Below are 14,762 nucleotides of genomic sequence, written 5' to 3'. Positions count from 1 at the left end.
GAGCAGCCCCAGCTCACTGCAACTAGAGAAAAGCCTGAGCAGGAACAAAGACCCAGCATAGCCAAAAATAAATAACTTAAAAAAACACAAAAAGCCACTAACACAACTAGAATACTGGATTAGTATAATCCACCTATTCTATTTATATTTTAGTTTAACTTGTACTCATTTATGTGTTTACACAACTTAATCACGATTAGGTTTGTATATCCACTATCCCAATCAAAATACAGAACAATTACATAACCACGGGATCTCTCCAGTTACCTTTCAGAACTGCATCCATCGTCCTACTCCTTCTCCTTATAATCCTAATCCCAGACAACCACTAATCTGTTCTCCATTTCTAAAATCTTGCTATTTTATGAATGTTCTATAAATGGAATCATAAAATGTGTCTTCTTGAATGGGCTTTTTAAAAAAATCAATGGCTCATTCCTTTTAATTGCTGTATAGTATTCTATGGTATAGAAGTACCAAAGTTTGGGGAATTTCCTGGTGGTCCAGTGGTTAGGACTCTGAGCTTCCACTGCAGGGCACACAGGTTCAATCCTGGGCAGAGGAACTAAGATTGCGCATGCCACACAGCGTGGCCAATAAATAAGTAAATAAATAGAAGTACCAAAGCTTAGCCATTCACCTACTGTTGAAGAACATCTTGGTTATTTCTGCTTTTTGGGTATTATGAATAAAACTGCTATAAACATTCGTGAATAGGTTTCTGTGTGAGCATAGGATTTTATTACTCTAGGATAAATAGCCAAGGAATGAAACTGCTGGGTCATTTGGTAAGTACATGTTAGGTTTGTAAAAAACTGTCAAACTGTTTTCCAGAGTGGCTGTACCATCTTACATTCTTATCAGCAGTGTATGAGTGATCCAGTTTTTCTGCATCCTTGCTAGCATTTGGTACTGTTTCTAATTTTGCTTTAGCCATGCTAATAGATGTGTACATACTCTCTTTAAGAAAGCTAATAAACGCCTTAAAACAATCAAGCCGACACTAACTAGTTTCGTCTATATGTCTGGCTCCAAGTTAGTCTCTCTGAATGTGGAGGAGACTCAGCTCCCACAAATGAGAAACTGTGGAAGCAAGATGAGAGCATGAGGAAGCCAGTTCCTCCAAAGTCAATCCTATGAGCCACCAATAACAGGCTCACCAGGAATTATGTGTGAACACAGAAACCCATGTCAGGGAAATGCCTGTTTTGTGCTCAGAGGGGAAAAAAACTCCATAACTCTGTGGAAGGGTTAGAGGAAGTCACTGTCTGGATCCAGCAGAGGCTCAAAGTTGGCTGCTTGAAACTCCAGGTGAAAGAAATGGCATTTATTCTCTGGATCTCCAAAAAGGGCTTCAGATTCTGCTTGTGGTTTGCAAAGAAACAGGACAAAGTTAACAAAAATTCCTACCTGATTTTCAACCTGAGAGAGCACCTTATCCTCTTCTAGTAGATTCTGTTAAGGAAGATTCCTGTATTATCGTCCCAGTTCAAGTCTCTCATTTTCCTCAACTTCTGTCCATTGCATGGAGGTTGGGAACATGGATAAAATTACATAGTAACATAGTTACTGTTACAGTTACTGGATCTCAGTTATCTAAGGAGTAGAGGGCCTTGATGTACCAAAAATGTTTGGTTTTAAAAACTCTTTAAACAAAGGTCAGTTTTGTCTGGACTGACCTAGAACACTGTACTCAGGACCTCATAGAGGCATAATGCTATCAGAGGACTTTCTGTCCTTGCTGGCATACCTGTCTCCACCCTGCCCTTCCTGACTTTCATCCCAGGGGACATCTATTGTCCACACTTTGTTCTGATTTTTCAAAAAAGTATTTATTTATACCCCACCCTATGCCAAATAGACTTTGAAGAAATTTTAAATTTAAAATATTTTATGTAAAACAGAATAACAGAAAGGAAAAACACAACTAAAATTAGTTAAAAGGAAAAATAGATGTGGCCAAATTAGTATTTATCATCCACAATGACTATATCTTGCTTTAAAGAAAGCTTTTAGCTTCTAAGCCCCAAATGCAATAACGTTCTTTTAGAAAGCCATCATTCAGCTTTTCCCATTTGTCTTCAAAAGTTTTAGGTTCACTTTATTCGCCCGTATTTTCCATTTCACTATTTTGCTCTTCAATGACTGAGCTTTTAGTGGCTTATCCACTTAAATAAACACTTTAAGAAGGATTTTCTCTATAGCCTCTGACTCCAGCTGATGGTTAGTAACCCTTCTCTTAATAGAAAACTCAACAGACACCCCCTCTCTTGCTCTCATTGACTAGTATTATTCAACTTGAAAACTTTCTGATGATAACAAGCAAAGATGTGATAAAGCCAATTTCTCAACAGAGAAAAATCAGCTGTTGCATAAACATTATTGTTAATATATGATGTCTGAGATTAGAGGTCTAGTCTCTCTTGTCCACTAGTGTGCCTCATGCAGTGCCTGAGGCAGTTGAGATTCAAATATTTACTGAAAACTGTTGTGTGACCTCTCAGAGCAGGATACACTTTTCAGACATTCTGGGAAAATGCAGAAACAAAGGATTCAGGGGTTCATGACCAGCACCCTCCCATGTACCCACCCCAGGCCCATCATGGTATATAGAAAGTGAAGAAGAACTAAAGAGCCTCTTGATGAAAGTGAAAGAGAAGAGTGAAAAAGTTGGCTTAAAGCTCAACATTTAGAAAACTAAGATCACGGTATCCGGTCTCATCACTTCATAGCAAATAGATAGGGAAACAGTGGAAACAGTGGCTGACTTTATTTTGGGGGGCTCCAAAATCACTGCAGATGGTGACTGCAGCTGTGAAATTAAAGACACTTACTCCTTGGAAGGAAAGTTATGACCAACCTAGACAGCATATTAAAAAGCAGAAACATTACTTTGTCAACAAAGGTCCATCTAGTCAAGGCTATGGTGTTTCCAGTGGTCATGTATGGATGTGAGAGTTGGAGTATAAAGAGGGCTGAGTGCAGAATTGATGCTTTTCAACTGTGGTGCTGAAGACTCTTGAGAGTCCCTTGGACAACAAGGAGATCCAACCAGTCCATCCTAAGGGAAATCAGTCCTGGGTGTTCATTGGAAGGACTGATGTTGAAGCTGAAACTCCAGTATTTTGTCCACCTGATGCGAAGAGCTGACTCATTTGAAAAGACCCTGATGCTGGGAACGATTGAAGGCAGGAGGAGAAGGGGACGACAGAGGATGAGATGGCTGGATGGCATCACAAACTCAATGGACATGAGTTTGGATGAACTCCGGGAGTTGGTGATGGACAGGGAGGCCTGGCATGCTGCGATTCATGGGGTGGCAAAGAGTCGGACATGATTGAGTGACTGAACTGAACTGAACTGATACATACATATATATGTACATATGTGTATATATATATGTGTGTGTATATAAATGTAATGGTGGATGAAAGCTTCAACTTCCTGAGCAAAGGCCTTTCAGAGGACCCAGATTCCCTTTGTGGTCCCATCTTCTCCAGAGACCATGGAAACACTGCACAGGTCCTCATGTGGCACTGGGAGGGCACACCCACTGAAAAGCTGGATGCCAAGATACCCTAGCATGCAGTCACCCTGACAACCCCAACCTCTTAGAATGGCCACAGTGACAGCATTTCATGAGGGAATCAAAGTAGCAAGAAGTCGTGTATGAAGTGACCTCTTGGATCCTTTAAGCCCTAAGGCTGTGGTTTATCCCAGTGCCATGATAAAGCAGCCTCAAACTGGGACCAGATTTCCCAGTTCCCTGGCTTTACTATCCCCTGGGCCTTGTTAATGCTGCCACTTGACTCCCCAGTTACTGCCCTCTCCTCTTTTCCAAATTCCTAAGTGCCCGTTCATTTACGGGGTTGCTCAGATGCTGCAGCATTGTCTGTCTGGCTCCCGCCCTCACAGGGAAAAGGTAAATGTTTCGGGTAGGGAACCAGTTGAAAGACCAAATAATAAACCATATGCACACTCCACACTCCAAAGCTCTTGTTGTCGCTCTGTACTCTCTCAGTCGTGTCTGACTCTTTGAGACCCCGTGGCCTGTAGCCCACCAGGTTCCTCTGTCCATGGGATTTCCCAAGCAATACTACTAGAGTGGGTTGTCATTTCTTTCTCTTACTGACCCAGGGATTGAACCCACGTCTCCCACATTGCCGGCAGATTCTTTACCACTGAGGCACTAGGGAAGCCTGAAAGCTCTAATCTGAGAATAAAATCCCCACTCTGTTTAACAAGACCATAATATTTCTTTTCTTTTTTTTTTTGATAAACAGACTGAGTACAACTGGTTTCTCAGTCTTGGCACTACTAGTGTTTTGGTCCAGATAAGTTTGGTTGGGAGGGCTGCCCTATGCTGTCGGATGTTTCCCAGCCTCCCCACCCTCTGTTCACTGAATGCCAGTAGCAGCTGCCTCCGAGATGTCTCCAAACAGTGCTAGGTGGCTCTACTGCAAACCACTGGAGTAGAGTAAGCAACACAATCTGAAACCCAGGCCTACAAAAAAAAAAAAAAACTACATCAGCCCAAAGCCAAGGGAATTTGACCTTAAAAATAGGCAAAATGTCAGTGGTGGGTGAATCTTACAACTTTTTGTGACTTAAAAAAATTTTCCAAATAAAAAGTTTAAAGAAGAGTATGAAACAGATAGCTTGAATTCAAGCTTTTTTCTTTTTTTAGCTTTCTTGACATATAATTCGCATACCATACTATTTGCCTTTTTAAAGGGTAAAAGTCAATGTTCTTTAGTAAGTTTACAAGCAAACATCACCGCAATCTAATTTTAGACATTTTCATTCTCCTCCAAAGAAATACTATACTCATTAGCAGTCACCCAGGTTGCCCCCAGGCAACCACAAATCTACTTTGTCTCTATAGATTTACCTATTCTGGACATTTGATATAATATAATTGTAAATGTAACATGTGGTCTTTTGCAATTGACTTCTTTGACTTAAAATGTTTTCAAGGATCCTCCATCTTGTAGCACGTCTCAGTAATTCTTTTTTATCATTGAAAAACAGTTTTTGATAAATATATGTTTTCATTTCTTTTATGTTTACTTAAGATTAGACTTACTTGGTCAATGGTAACTATGTTTATGATTTTAAAGAACTGTTTTCAAAATTGACTGCCTCATTTTACATTCCACTAGCAATGTATAAGGGTTTTAATTTCTCTGCATCCTCCTAACCAATTGTTATTGTCTTGCTTTTAGTTTTAGCTCTACTATTTTACTGTGGTTTTGATTTGCATTTCTCTAATGTTGAGCATCTTTTCATGTATTTATTAGCCATCTGTACATCTTTTGACAAATGTCTATGTCTATTCAAATCCTTTCCATTTTTTAAAAAAATTAAGCTTTTTATTTTGATGTATTTGCAGATTTATACATACCTGTAAGAAATAATATAGAGATCAAAAAATCCTTTACAATTTTTCCCATGTAACATCTTGTGAAACTACAGTACAATATCACAATCAGGATACTGACACTGATACAGTCAAGATACAGAACATTTCTATCATCACTAAGATCTCTTATGTTATATACATTTTTTTCTTTTTTGGCTACACCCCATGGCATGTGGGATCATAGCTCCCCAACCAGGGATTCCGCCAGGGAAGTCCCTATGTTATCCTTTCATAGCCACACACAGTTCCCTCCTGCCCCAACTCCTCCTTGTCCCTGGCAACTATAATCTCTACCTCATTTCTATAATTTTTCTATTTAGAAAATGTTATATAAATAGAGAATATGGTATATAACCTTTTGGGATTTTTTTTCTACTCGGTATAATTCTCTAGAGATTCATCCAGGTTATTTCATGATTAATAGTTTCTTTTTATGGCTGAGGAGTATTCCATCTTATGGATGTATCAATTTGTTTAACCATTCACCTGTTGAAGGATGTTTGGGTTGTTTCCAATTTTGAGCTATTATAAATAAAGCTGCTATAAACATATGTGTATAGATTTTGGTTTGAACATATGTCTTCATTTCTCTGGGATAAATGCCCAGGATTGCAATTGCTGGGTTGTATGGTAGTTGTATATTTAGGTTTTTAAGAAACTGCCAAACTGATTTCCAGAGTGGCTGTACCATTTGACATTCCTCCCGGCAATGTGTGAGTGATCCAGTTTCTATGAGTAAAGACTGGGTTGGGGAAGGGAGACCTGGTCCACTTTGCTGTGCTTGCCTGCTATAGAGTTTTTGCAATAAGGGGTATGAAAGGGGAGAGTTTAACCCCAGGGGAGCCTGTCCCTCCAGGGGTTAAACTGTAATCCCTGACTGGGAGATTCTGGGAAGGAGCCCATGTCTTCTTGGCTGTACTTGTATGGAGCAGAATGCGTGGGGTGAAGAGCAGGGGACAGCGGTAAAGGAGCTTGTCCTTGTCTCAAACGCCATGTTGTTTTTTAGTTCCTAAGTCCTGTCTAACTCTGTTGTGACCCCATGGACTATAGCCTGCCAGGCTCCTCTGTCCATAGGATTACCCTGAAAAGAATACTGGAGCAGACTGCCATTTCCTTCCCCTGGGGATCTTCCCGACCCAGGGACTGAACCCCTGTCTCCTGCATTGGCAGGGTGATTCTTACCACTGAGCCACCAGGGAAACCCCTCAAATGCCTTAGCCCCACCCTGTTCTTACTGCAATTAGTAGATTTTCTTGAATATTTCTTCACTTGCGCTATGCTCTTAGGACAGTTCTCAGAGACTAATATTTCACCAAACTGTTGTTTGTCAGAGATGTCTGCTGAGCTCCTTACTCTGCTATTCTGGAAGTCCCCACCCCTCTAGCTTGTTTCTTGATATGATAGGGGAATAAGAATTTGATTTCTAAGAATCAAATTGGTTCTAATCAAATTTGGTTTCTAAGAATCTGATAGGGGAAAAAAACCCCATCCTGCCCCCAAATTCTGCATTCTCGGAACAGTGGATCATCCCCAATCCTCCCTTGGCTGATGAGACTGAGGGTACTGTCACCTCCCTGCAACCTCAGATACCTATGATGCTGGCTGAGATGCACTGCAGGGAGATCAGGGCTGGGCTGCCTTGACAAGGAAAACACAGCTTTTTTTCCCCTGAAGGACATGGGGTGTGTCTCCACACATTATGTTAGTGTAATGTAAATGGATTCATGCTGGAAGACTGAAGCTAGTGCACAAATTTTACACCAAAATGCTGCCAGTTTCAGAAGTATGATGTCTTGATGCACTCAGCTGAGTGGTAGATGAGTGGTTTTTAAGCTGATCACCGATAGAGGAATCAGGAGATCAGCCCAAAGAAAGAAGGCAGGGACAAGCTCTTTTTTTTAATGGATAATATAGTAACGTGGTTTGTAGAATGGTATATTGTGGGAAACATTCCTGCCATTGCTGTCTCTCTGCCACCCAGTTCTTTTATCCCAACAGGCCATCCATGAGATTAGTTTCTTATATATCTTTCCAGGAATATTCTATAAAAGCAACTTAAACATTCTATTTTTCTCAGAAGACCTGGGTTTGAATCCAGTTTTGCCCTTCTCAAAACATCAGCTATGTAAACATGGACATGTGACTTGACCTTTTGAGCCTCAGATTCCTCACCTGAAAACTGGGAGTAGGTACTATTACTCATAAGGTTACTCACAAGGTTAGGATGAGCATTAAGTAAGACTGTATTCAACCATGCTTTCTAAATAGAAAAATACTATACCAACATCAGTGGTTGTTCTAATGGGAGCAGCAGCCAAGTACTAACTGTGGCAGAGGTTGGCTATACTCAGCAGGAGCTCTGGGATCAGCAGCTGGTGATACTGGGGAAGCATCTTAGGCTGATTGAGGGAGAGAGAACATGGGCCACAGGGTCCCCTGTGGAACGCCAATATGGCCAAATTAGGCATGAAATGAGTCTGACTGGTTTGCAAAGTCTGAACTTTGGGAAGTTAATGACACACAAAACCCACCATATTACCCATGTACTGAAGGCAGTCAACAGGGTTCAAAGTTAGCTGTGACTCTGATAGAGGCACCTTCTCCTGGAAAGAAGCCTACTTTTGGACAAGTGACAATGCTGGGTTTAATCCAAAACAGACTTGGGCAGATTAGAGTATTCCAAAGACCATTGATAAGGACCTGTTCCAAAGACCATCCAGAATATAATTTAGGACAAGGCTGATAACTCAGGACATATGACACAGGCTCAGGCCAGGAATCAGAAAATTAGGACCCCAGTTGAATTAAGCTTCCACGTGTTTGCAACTTGTTCCTTTTTGGCAGAATGAGTGTAACAGCAGAGAAAGCAAGATAAATCAAAGGGTCATCACAAAGAGTCCAAAAAATGTCTTAGGTCTTCCTCTATCTGGGTTACCAGCTTGAAAACAATCTACAGGGAGTTTAACCTAGGTTCTTATTGTCCCTTCAAACCTGCTTCAAAGTATCATACAGGGGGTGGAATGAGGGAGACGCCACTAGTGTCTGAATAGGATGTGATGGACAAAGCCCTGCCCAGGAGAGATGAGACAGATGTGTATAGCAGGAAAACAGCTGGTAGTAGGTAGACAGGAAGCTAGTTCACTGACTGGAATTCCTTTTGCTCATCTTCTGGTTTTGGAGAACTTCTACAGGCAACAGGATGACCAGTTTCCTACCATGCTGAGGACTACCTCTCAGGCCACAGATTATGTAGCTTCAGCAAGCCTCTCACCAGGCCTGGCAATGGCATGCTATTCGTCAATGACTGAGGGAGCACAAGCCAGACTCCAGAGACCTGAACTATCTCTCTGCAGTCTCAGAGGCTTCCCTGGTGCCTCAGTTGTAAAGAATCCTCCTGCAAGATGCAGGAGACATGGGTTCAATGCCTGGGTCGGAAAGATCCCCTGGAGGAGGGCATGGCAATCCACTCCAGTATTCTTCCCTGGAAGATCCCATGGACAGAGGAGCCTGGAGGGCTACAGTCCATAGGTTCAAAAAGAGTTGGACACAACTGAAGTAACTTAGCACACACTCATGGGTGTTCATTTCACAGCCAAAATCAACTCCAGTTCCTGAAGCTGAGGAGTCTGGGTCACTACCACTCCAGTCTCAGGGGAACTTCTAAGAATAGGTTCAAAACTCCCCATCATGAATGCTGAAATGTTCCAAAATCACATTTTTCTCTCTGTCTCTCCCTCCTACTCTCTCTTATTCTCTTGAGATTGATTAAACAAGGAATTGAGGAAGAAACAGTAGAGTTGAAAGGGACTGAATCTGTGGAGGACTAAAGGGTGGAAAAAAGCCAGATTGGAGAGTTTTTTTAAAAAAGGACTTTATCTTGTATTGCTTGCCTCTTAACTGTTTGCTTCTTTTTTAAAAAATAGTTGTCTCTGCCTTCTTTTCTTCCCCAACTTTTTATTGTGAAAGTTTCATTTCTTCCCTTATAGCTCAGTTGGTAAAGAATCTGCCTGCAATGCAGGAGACCCCAGTTCGATTCCTGGGTTGGGAAGATCCATGGGAAAAGGAATAGGCTACCCACTCCAGTATTTTTGGACTTCCATTGTGGCTCAGATGGTAAAGAATCCGCCTGCAATGTGGAAGACCTGGGTTCGATCTCTGGGTTGGGAAGATCCAGAAGATGGATCTCCTGGGTTGGAAAAGGGAAAGGGTACCCACTCCAGTATTCTAGACTGGAGAATTCCATGGACCATTCAGTCCATGGGGTCGCAAAGAGTCAGACACGACTGAGCAAACTTCACTGACTTTTTTCATTTCTTCAGCAGCCACCCCCCAAAAAAGAAAAACTTCAAACTCACAGAAAAACTGAAAAACATGTACAATGATATCAAAAGATCAACTCATAAAAATAAAATGGACTTTATAAAAATTAAGTTTCTGCTCTTGAAGGACACTATTAAGAAAAAGACAAGGTAAGCCACAGATTGGGAGAAAGTATTTTAAAAACACATATCTACTAAAGGACTTGTATATAGAATATAGAGAGAATTCACACAACAAATAACCTAATAAAAATAGGCAAAATATTTGACCAGATATTTTACCAAAGAAGGTACACAAATGGCAGATAAGCATGTGAAAAGATGCTTAATATTCTAAGTCATTGTTGTTGTTGTTGTTATTTAGTCACTAAGTCATGTCCAACTCTTTGCAACACGATGAACTGCAGCCCACCAGGCTCCTCTGTCCATGGGATTTCCCAGGTAAGAACACTGGAGTGGATTGCTATGTCCTTCTCCAGGGGACCTTCTTGACCCAGGGATCAAACCCATGTCTGCTGCTTGGCAGGTGGATTCTTTACTACTGAGCCATCTGGGAAGCCCTCATAAGTCATTAGGGGAATGCGCACTGAAACCAAAGTGAAATACCACTAAATATGCATTGAAATGGCTGAAATCAGAAAAACTTAGAATGTCAAGTGTTAATGAAAATGTAGAAGGACTATACTGTTTATAGGAATGGAAAATAGTACCACCACTTTGGAAAAGTCTAGAAGTTTCTCTAGAGATAATCATCCCATTCCTTGATATTTACCCAAGATAAGTGAAAATTTCTGTTCATACAAAAAATCTATATGCAAATGCCTACAGTAGCAGTATTTATTAATAATTATAATGCTACATTTAATACTGTGGTCATAAATCAGTGTTATAAAAGTATAAATTATATTTATAGTGTTTATTCATAATTGGCTAACACTGTAAACAATCCAAATGTCTTTCAGCTGATAAATGGACAAACAAAATGTGGTATATCCTTTTTTCACTCAGGTTGTTTGTTTTTCTGACATTGAGTTGTATGAGCTGTTTATATATTTTAGATATTAACCCCATCAGTCATATCACTTGACTATATCAAATATTTCCTCCCATTCAGAATGTTGTTTTTTTGTCTTATCAATGGTTTGCTTTGCTGTGCAAAAGCTTTTAAGTTTAATTAGGTTCCATTTATTTTTGTATTTATTTCCTTTGCCCTGGGAGACCGATCTAAAATAATATTGCTATGATTTATGTCAAAGAATGTTCTGCCTCTGCTCTGTTCTAGGAGTTTTATGGTTTCAGGTCTTACATTTAGGTCTTTAATCCATTTGAATTTATTTTTGCATATGGTGAGGAACTGTTTTAATCTCATTCTTTTACATGCAGCTGTCCAATTTTCCTTGCACCACTTATTGAAGAGATTGTCCTTTTCTCCATTTTATAGTCTTGCCTCCTTTGTCATAGATTAATTGGCCATAGGTACATGAGTTTATTTCTGGACTCTCTATTCTGTTCTATTGATCAAAGTGTCTGTTTGGAAGCTAGTATCATGCTGTTTTTATTACTGTAGCTTTGTAATATAGTCTGAAGTTAAGGAGCATGGTATCTCTACTTGGTTCTTTTTTCTCAAGTTTGCTTGGCAATTTGGGGTCTTTTATGGTTTCACATAAATTTTAAGATTACTTCTAGTTCTGTGAAAAATGTTACAGTATTTTGATAGGGATTGCATTAAATCTGCATATTATTTTGGGTAATATAGATGTTTTAACAATATTAATTCTTCCAGACTTCCCTTTTGGTACAAGGGATAAGAATCCACCTGCTGATGCAGGGGACAGGGGTTTGATCCGTGGTCCAGGAAAATTCCATATGCCACAGAGCAACCAAGCTGGTGTGCCACAACTACCTAGCCCATGCTCTAGAGCCCATGAGCCATAACTACTGTTGGTGAGGATGCAGAGAAAGGGAAACCCTTGTACACTTTTGGTGGCACTAAATTGGTGCAGCCACTGTGGTAAACTATGAATTTTCCCCAAAAAAGCTACATTAATTCAGAAAGATACATGTACCCCAATGTCCACAGCAGCATTATCTACAGCAGCCAAGATGCAGAAGCAACCCAAGTGTCTATCAACAGACGAGTGGACAATTTTATATTTATGGCTATTAGAGCCGTAAAAAACAATGAAATTCTGCCATTTGCAACAAGATAATGGACCTAGGGATTATTATGTTTAGTGAAATAAGTCAAAGGACAACAAGTACTGTATGTTATCATTTATATGTGGAATCTAAAAATACAACTAATGAATGTATATTCAAAACAGAACAAATGCACAGATATAGAAAACTAACTAGGATTACTAGTGGAGAAAGAGAAGGGGGGAAGGGCAAGAGAAGGGTAGGGGATTAAGAGATGCAAAATACTATGTATAAAATAGATAAGGAACAAGAAAATATAGCAATTATTGTATAATAACTTTAAATGGTATATACTCAATAAAAATACTGAATCACTATGCTGTAACACCTGAAACTAATATAATATTGTAAATCAACTGTACTTCAATAAAAACAAGTGTGATATATCCACACAATAGGATACTACACATTGATAACTCCTGAAACATGTGAAAACATACATGAATCTCAAATGTATCATGCTAAGTCTCATAGGTTCAATGGTATCTCCCCTCCAAAAAATATGAAATACTAAACCCCAACATCACAAAATGGGACCTTACTTAGAAACAGGATCATTGCAGATAAAATAAGCTAAGATGAGGTCATATATTTGAATAGGGTGAGCCCTTACTTCAATATCACTGGTAATTAACGCAATGACAGGCAACACACAGGGAGAACACCATGCAATGTCAAGGCAGAGATTGCAGTTATGCCGCTGTGAGATACAGAACACCAAGGATTGCTGGTGACACCAGAAACGAAGAGAAAGGCATGAACAGATTCTCCTCAAGGGCCATCCAGAGAGCATGAACCTCCTGACAAATTGATTTTGGACTTCTAGCATCCAGAACTGAGACAATAAATTTTTGTTGCTTTAAGCCACTTGGTTTGTGGTACTTTGTCAGAGCAGCCCTAGAAAACTAGTATACTAAGTTTAAAAAGCCAGACTTAAAATGCATTTATATCACATTCTAGAAAAGACAAAATTATAGAGGTGGAGAATAGATCAGTGTTGCCAAAGGTTGGGGGTACAGGATGAGGGAATGACTCTAAAGAGGCAAGGAGAGCTTTGAAAGCAATAGATATATTCTAGATCTTGACCATGATGGTAGTTACACTATTGCATGTGTTTGTCAAAATAAAACTTTATACTATGTAAATTTAAAATTTTTGAATTTTACTCTATGTAAATTAAACCTGACTCCCTCAATCCAAAAGCCATAAACAAATGGAAAAACCTTCCACAGTAATCCTCTGTATACTTTTCACCCAAATTCAATTCAATGATTGTTAATATTTGCCCATATTTGCTTAATCTATATATGTATTTTATTGTTGTTGAATCATCTATGTTGTAGACATCATGACACTACACCCTAAATATTTTATCATACATCTTCTAAGAATAAGGACATTTTTTGTGTATAAGATATATAAGAAACATAACAATTTCAAAGTGTCATCTAATATAGAGTCCGTATTACAACTTCTCAAATTGTAGTTAAGATGTCTTTTGTAATTGCTTTTTTACAACCAGTAACCAAATTGAGGTTCACATAGTGCATTTGGATATTATGCTTGTTTAATCTTTTAATTTAGAATAATCCTCCCACTTTTTCTTGTCACAATCTTTGTGTAGACCAGTTGTCTTGCAGAATGTTTTAAAATTTCTGGATTTGCTTGATTGCTTCCTTGCAATCAATACTGTTGTTATCAAATATTCTTCTATCTCTTTATTTCTTGTAAAATAGAAGTTAGATCTAAAGTCTTGATTAGGTTCAGGTTTAACTTTTGATAAGAATAGTTCACCAGACTTCCTTGGTGGTACAGTGAATAAGAATTCACCTGCAAATGCAGGGCACATGAGTTCTATCCCTGGTCCAGGAAGACCCCACATGCTGCAGAGCAACTAAACCCGTGAGCTGCAACTACTGAGCCTGGGTGCTGCAATTACTAAAGCCTGCGTGCCCTAAAGCCCACGATCTGCAACAAGAGAAGCTACTGCAATGAGAAGCCCGATCACAGGAAGAGTAGCCCCTACTTGCCCCAGCTAGAGAAAGCCCGCCTGCAGCAATGAAGACAGTGCAGCCAGAAATATATTTTTTAAAAAAGATGATAGTTTCCTATCTTGTTTGCCTCCATGCAGACCTATTTTTCTGCCTTTCTCTCTCATACCATAAAGGGCTTGTATGCCTGTGGTCTGTGAAGGCCACAAATATCAGTAAGACAGTTTGTCCTAAGGGGGATGAATGAATGAAACAGCATCCTTTATCAGCCAGTAAATACTTAGTAACTGCTACAGGGAGCCAGGTACCATGCTAGGTGCTGGGGACACAGTAGTAAGCTATATGCAAACATGGTCCTGCTTCTAAGGAGTTTGTAGTCTAATAAGTGAGATAGAAATTCATGAAAATTAAAAAATGACTAGTGATAAATGCCATGAAAGAAAAAACACAGGAAATTATAGCTCTCTATAATGGGGAAATCTTCCATAGCGGGTATACCATTTGATCTGAGGACAGAAGGATGGGCAGGTATCAAGGAGGTGAAAGTCAAGGGGGACTGGGGAAGATAGGGTAGTGGGCTACAAGAAGTTCATTGATTGGTAAGACATCTAGGTACACTCGCAGGCAATTACAATCCTCTTCAGTGAAGCTATGAAAGGGGTCCATGCAACAGACTTGGAGAATTGGAGGCAGTGTCCCTATGAGAGTGATGTCTGAGCTTAGGGTGACAAGTCAGTGGAGATAAACAGAAGAAAGATGGGGAAACAAACAGCTAACTAGTTAGCTGTTAGAATGAAATCTTTGTAGGAATTTAGGTTCAAAAGAATGTTC

Source organism: Oryx dammah, unplaced genomic scaffold, assembly GCF_014754425.2.
Source record: "Oryx dammah isolate SB20612 unplaced genomic scaffold, SCBI_Odam_1.1 HiC_scaffold_25, whole genome shotgun sequence".
Lineage (NCBI taxonomy): Eukaryota > Metazoa > Chordata > Mammalia > Artiodactyla > Bovidae > Oryx > Oryx dammah.
This window is presented reverse-complemented; position numbering follows the sequence as displayed.